The sequence below is a fragment of the Malaclemys terrapin genome, chromosome 1 (assembly GCF_027887155.1).
Source record: "Malaclemys terrapin pileata isolate rMalTer1 chromosome 1, rMalTer1.hap1, whole genome shotgun sequence".
NCBI classification, from domain to species: domain Eukaryota; kingdom Metazoa; phylum Chordata; order Testudines; family Emydidae; genus Malaclemys; species Malaclemys terrapin.
In genome coordinates, this window is record NC_071505.1 from 202,646,903 (window position 1) to 202,653,295 (window position 6,393).

The following is a 6,393-nucleotide window of genomic DNA, read 5'->3' on the forward strand; positions in this document are numbered from 1 at the left end:
GTGTACTAAAGGAGAAAAAAACTCCTTATTTCAGTTTTTAATGCTTATGAAAAAGTGTGTTAATAGCCCTAGACAAAGCCATAATGTAGCTATCTGCTTCTTCTTCAACTGATGGAGTAATTGCAGTTTAGGCCTGACCTATAACACCCTTACTTTTCTAGCTGTGGAATCTCCTGAACACAACCCTGCCATAAGTATCAAGTTATGAAGTTAGCAAATATCTTTAAACTGATTGGCAGATTTTAAGGTTAAGTTTTAATAGACAATACAGTATATTTTCAATCAGTTTGCATGTGAAAAAATGGATAAGCTACTACGGTAATAGATTTAGAAAGCTTTATCATAAATGTATTGAACACAGAGGCCTGTAATCTTTTAAATCCCTATAAAATTTACTTATGTAAGTTAGAACTTTCACAGATACAACCAATGAAACTCAGTTATGGAGGGATGCATCTGCCTCTATATTTTAAATGAGAAACCAGCTTCCCATTATGAGCCTCCTTTTTCAGTCCCACAGAAACAAATTATTCCCCCTGAAATTTCACATGCTACATCTAAGGATATTTCCCTGTGAAATGTAAAGGCTGTTATTTGGCAGCTCTTCATTGAGTCCTTTTCAATACTCTGTAATGTGACACCATTTTTCGGCTTAATAGTCCTGCTGCATACTTCCTACCAATAACAAATGTCAGTGCTACCAAAATTTAAAACCATCCTGTGATAAAAAGTACAAGAATAATACTCCTGCACTTTGGTCCTCCACCTTCTTAACAGAAGAAGGTAATAACTATTTGATGCATTACTCTGTCAACCGCATATGTCCCATTTTAAGAAAAATAGTTAGGCTCTCTCCTAAGGTGGTTATTGCAAACAGCGAAGTGACTCTTAAGTAGCACTAGTAATTTGCAGTCTAAAGAAGAATGAAACTTCCTTAGTTCTATATCTTTCAGGCAATTTTATCCAGTGATTGAGATAAAAACCTGGTGATACGCTGGCCTCTAGTGGTTCCTGTCTGGCTGTAGTTTATGAAAGACAGCTGGCTGCTGCGCCCCCTGCTGCTGAACTTTAAAACTAGAATGTCACTGACAGAAAAACTACAAAATGAGTAAGTTCTCTTCTGCATATACAGTATAGGGGTACATTTTTCCAAGACACACACTGAAGAAGCAGGGGTCCTGTGGAAAAAATAGTATGTAATCATGTCATTAAAGTCTGTATCATAATGCAGACCCACCAGGGGACTGAATTAAGGTTGAACCTGAAAAAAAAAATACATTGTATGGTATCATATTGACACCCATATGGTTCATCACCCACTACACAGCCCTCTGCCACTTGAGCTAATGGAGTAACTGATCGCAGTAGTAGTTAGGTCGTCATCCTCTGTGTAGAGTGACCAGACAGCAAGTGTGAAAAATCGGGATGGGGATGGGGGGTAATAGGAGCCTATATAAGAAAAAGACCCAAAAATCAGGACTGTCCTTATAAAATCAGGATTCCTGGTCACCCTAGGTGAACCAGCCTTAGAGGGGGATGAGGCATACCCTTTGCCAGAGGGTTTCGCAGATATTTGCAGACAGCAGAGGCATGGTGAGGTTCTGGAATCCTGAGGTCCATTCCAGGCTCTGGAGGGGATTGTGCTCTAGCGGGTATAGACGCTTCTGCCCTGTTTTCCCCCAATTCTGAATGCTTCTACCCAGCCTGTCCCATCTCTCTCCCCTAAGCTTCTCATCCCAAATCCCCCTCGGTTTCTCATCCCAGTTCCAGTCTCCTCTTCTGATATCCTTGTTCGAGTCTCAGAAACTTTATTTTAAAAGAAAATCAGCTTGGGACAGACACCCATCATGGAAGACTTCAGCCCAGGCAGTTGACATTGGACAAAGCCATAACTAACTGAAAGCAGGGTCTTATAATTGAAAGTGTTGGGCCACCTGAACTGTTGGCCTCTCTAGCTGTGCTGCCTGTAGTAAACTGTTAATTCAAAGTAAAAAAGCAGCTCCTAAGTGTTTGATCTAAGAATTTTAGCTGGTTTATATTTTTTTAAAATATTTCCTGGATAGTCCTGCTTCTGCTGCAATCTACGGCCTGATCCCACAAACACTTACACCAGTGAGTAACTTTAAACATCTGAGCACCTTCATTCAATAAGCCTATTCACACAAGTAAAATTTCAAGCAGAGACGTTTGCAAGAGTGGACACCAAATTTGTCACTCTCTCACCTGACTACCATCAGCATCATATCCTGGGCTTACAAAAGCCAATTATATGCATCTGTATTGTTGCATTTTATCATACTTCTTTTACTTTTATGGGGAAAACATCAGATCATTAAACATTATTTCTTTTAAAGAAAAAATAAATCAATAATTTTACTGGAGCCACATCTATGTTGATAATGGGCCATGGGTGAAATGGTTTTTTTTTAAATTGCATCCTTAAATTAGTTGTAAGCTCTACTGCAGTACAAATAATATAATAAATGACTATCTAGCAGTACTTAACTTTGCTTTGTTCCTTACTGTGTACAAATCTGATGTATTATGATGTTCTTAACACATCTTCCCATTCTATATTTTTGCTTTATTTTGTTTTTAAGACATTATGTGAATTCATTTGTTTTTAAATTATTCCTGAACCATATTTCATTTGTACCTGAAACACTCAAGAACTGACAGTCTTCAGTGGAAGTCATGGTGGTAATGTTTTGTGTAATGCAAGTAGTCACTGGAACGCTGTATAACCACAGGTTTAAATAATTCACATTTTTTCTATAACTATTTGAAAGTTAAACAGGAGGAAAAAATGACCAAGATTATGCTCTTGGGTCACTAGATCTGACTTTTGTTTGTAATAGAGTCCCAGTGCAAAATGCTTTGGCTATTAAAATATCACTTGAGAAAGTGCCTATGCGGGGGGGGAGGGATAGCACAGTGGTTTGAGCATTGGCCTGCTAAATCCAAGGTTGTGATCCCTGAGGCAAGGTTGTGATCCCTGATTTAGGGATCTGGGGCAAAAAATCTGGCTGGGGATTGGTCCTGCTTGGAGCAGGGGACTGGACTAGATGACCTCCTGAGGTCCCTTCCAACCCTGAGATTCTAAGAACTATAACATTGATAACTATGATATTATTTGGGATTTCTGATATGATGAGGAGTTTCCTGCTTCCTTTCTTCAAAGGTGCCTTAGACTTGCTTCTGAAATCTTTGCCTGGATTATTTTAGAGATATTGTCCTAACACAGGCGTAGAGCAAGATATGTGTTCTACAACACCTATGAGGTTTAGTGTCAAATTATAGTGGACTGTATACATGCCTCCAAAACAGGCACACACACAGAGTTAGAATCATCCAATACAACAAGGGTTCTTAACCTTTTTCTTTCTGAGGCCTCCCCAACATGCTATAAAAACTCCATGGCCCACCTGTGCCATAACTGTTTTTCTGCATATATAAGCCAGGGCCAGCATTAGGGGGTAGCAAGCAGGGCAATTGCCTGGGGCCCCGGGCCACAGGGGGCTCCGCAAAGCTAAATTGCAGAGGCTTTGGCTTCAGCCCTGGATGGCGGGGCTCAGAGCCCAGGGCTTCGGCTTTCTCTACTGGGTCGCAGTGAGTCTAATGCTGGCTCTGCTTGGCGGACCCCCTAGAACCTGCTCGTGGCCCCCTGGTTGAGAACTACTGCAATACAACATGTAAATTACAACTGCTTGTGTCAGCCTGGCCTCTTGCAGTATGAGGGATTCATCATAAGGCAGGATAGGCAGGTTTGCCACTGCCATTCTGTTTGTATTTCCTACTGAATGGGCATGCCATGTTAAGTTACTAGAAGAAGCTGCATGAGAGATGTGCAGAATCAGTGCCTATGCTTTGAGCTGCTCTGAGACCCCAGGGTCTCATTTCAGAAAAATTCAGGGGTGGAGTGAGGGGCAAAGTTGTGTCAGCATCTAGAACATTATATGTGATTATATTACAGCTTGCAAAGTCTTGGTGGTTAGGGTGTGTGTGGGAAGGGTTGAAGTGGAGCATATAGACTTATGAAAATCTGGGTGAGGGGGGGAGTGTGCAAAACAAGGTCTGAGGGAGGGACAACTTCCCTTGCCCCATAGCAAATGATAACCCTGACTGGGACCCCCTGTTGCAGAGGAGGTTGCAGCTGCATTCTGCAGCTCAGCATCTCCCACAGTTCTGATGTCTGGTGTGCTCACCTCCCTTTGCAGCTCTCAGAAGTAGATCAGAGTTTTGGAGCCTCATGGGGGGTGGCCTCGTTCAATAAGCCTGCTTGCTTCCAGGTTTGGTGCATGGTGGTTTTTCCATTTGCAGCTTTCACATCTGCCTAAGGGGGGCTTTTTGTCAAAATTGGGGGCAGTGGTGAGCAGTGATCTCCCTCCTAGCTCCTCCCACCCCGGGGCCAGTTTTTTAGCCAGGTGTTGGAACTCCCCAGAGTTTCACCTGCAGTGCCTCCCTGCTGGCTCCTCTGCACCATCATCCAGATATGGCAGAGCAGCTGAAAAAGCACAGAATGAGATCCAATGGTGCTCCATCTGTGAGACTGCCCTCCCAGGCTTGGCAGATGGTGAGTTGTGGCCAGCCTGCACCTAGCCTTCTATCCCTAACTCTGTTAAGATCCCAGGGCTATGATTTAGGTTCTGGGAAAGGTGTGTGGGATCCTCTGCCTACTGGAGCAGCCACAACTCTGACATGGAAAAAATGGACCAGGAATTTATGGGCAGAGCAGGGAGAGTCTCCAAGGATGAGGAGAACCCAGTCAGCTGACACAGGGGCCTCTGGAGAACAGAGAACAGACTTGTCATAAATCCCACCCCACCAAATCCTAAAATGGGTCCTGAGCACCCTGGGAAAAGAAGCAGGGCTCATAAGCACCCTCCCTCTCCTTCCCAATTTGTCCAGGAAGACTCTGGAAGCTTTTTCCCTCCCCCCTCCATGGGGAAATGGGACCCAGCAGGCAAGGCTCAGAAAGAGATCTTGTGAGAGGACTTCAGGCCCTCAGGAAGGCCACAAAAGGCCTCACAAAAAGCCAAAGTGGAGCTTAAATGCTCTCTAAGTGAGCTAAAAAAATCAGAGAATGCAAAAAATGGGGAATAAAAAGCAAAAAGATCTAGGAGGTCTGAGTCTTCTGACTCCTCATCCACTTCCCCTTTCTCTTCCCCAAAGGCTTGTGAATTATCAGGCTCTATCTCTGATCCAGACCAGGGAAAGATTCAGCATACGTTCTATCTACCTGAGTAATTTGAGGCCATGTGAAACAAGGTTGTATCCACTATTCATATTCAACCTGAAAAAAATCCCAAGGATAAGCCTCTGAGCTAATTTCTCTCCTCAAAATCCTCCCCCGAGGCCGTGATTCCCCTACACTCCTCCTTCAAGGAAGTAATCCGGGATGAATGGGATAAGCCAGATGGGGCAAGTACATTAACAGAAATGATATTAAATTCTATGGGATACAGGGGAACCAAAAGTCCCAATTACTGAGCTATGAAAGGTTGATACTCCCAGGGTCTGCCTGGCTAAAGATACTGTTATCCCTTCAGAAAGGGAGTTCTATCATAAGAACCCCCACCGGTAGAAAAATGAAGGAACCTCTCAAAAAAGACTTTGAGGCCTCCTTAACCTCCTTCAGAGCATCCCTTGCATGTACTTGGTTTGTGAGGGCATCACTCTCCTGGCTGGAAGATCTCAGAGCCCTCAAGGATCGAGATCACCCTGTCTTCGCCACTATTTTAAAGAAAGTTTCCCTGGCAACAGCATTCATTGTTGATGCCTCAGTGGACATGATGAGATTTTCAGCTAAAGCCATGGCCTCCAGCTCAGTGACCCAGTGCCACTGAGAGCTCTGTCCCTGGAAGGTGGATAGCCTCTCAAAACAGATGCTGTGCTCTGCCAAATTCACAAAGCCCTGCTTTTTGGAGACAAGCTAGTGGCAGACAGTGCTGCAAAATCTAAACAGTCCCTTCCAGTGCCACACCAGGCCTTTAAGAGAGCGTACAGCCTGGCCTTCAAACACAGGCATTCCTTTTGGCCTTCAATCTTACAGAAATACCAGCAAAGAGATAAGCAGGTTCTCCAGAGGAAAGCCGTGGAACTGTGCCTTAGAAGGAAAAGCCCAAGGGACCCTTGCCGCTCCCAAAGCCTCTTTATGACAAAGACTGCATAGGTCTCTGCCCAGATTTGAAGCTGAAGCTTGGGGGCAGGGATTTCCTATTTCCTGGCGGAATGGATTGCTTTGATCCCAGACCAGTGAGTCAGGGAGATAGGGAGGCAGGGATATGCCCTTGAGTTACAGGCTCCACCCCATCTGTTTTTCATCTAGTCCCCATCTTGAATGACCCTGTAAAGCATGATCTAATCCAGAACGAGAGTTCTCACCTCCCAGGT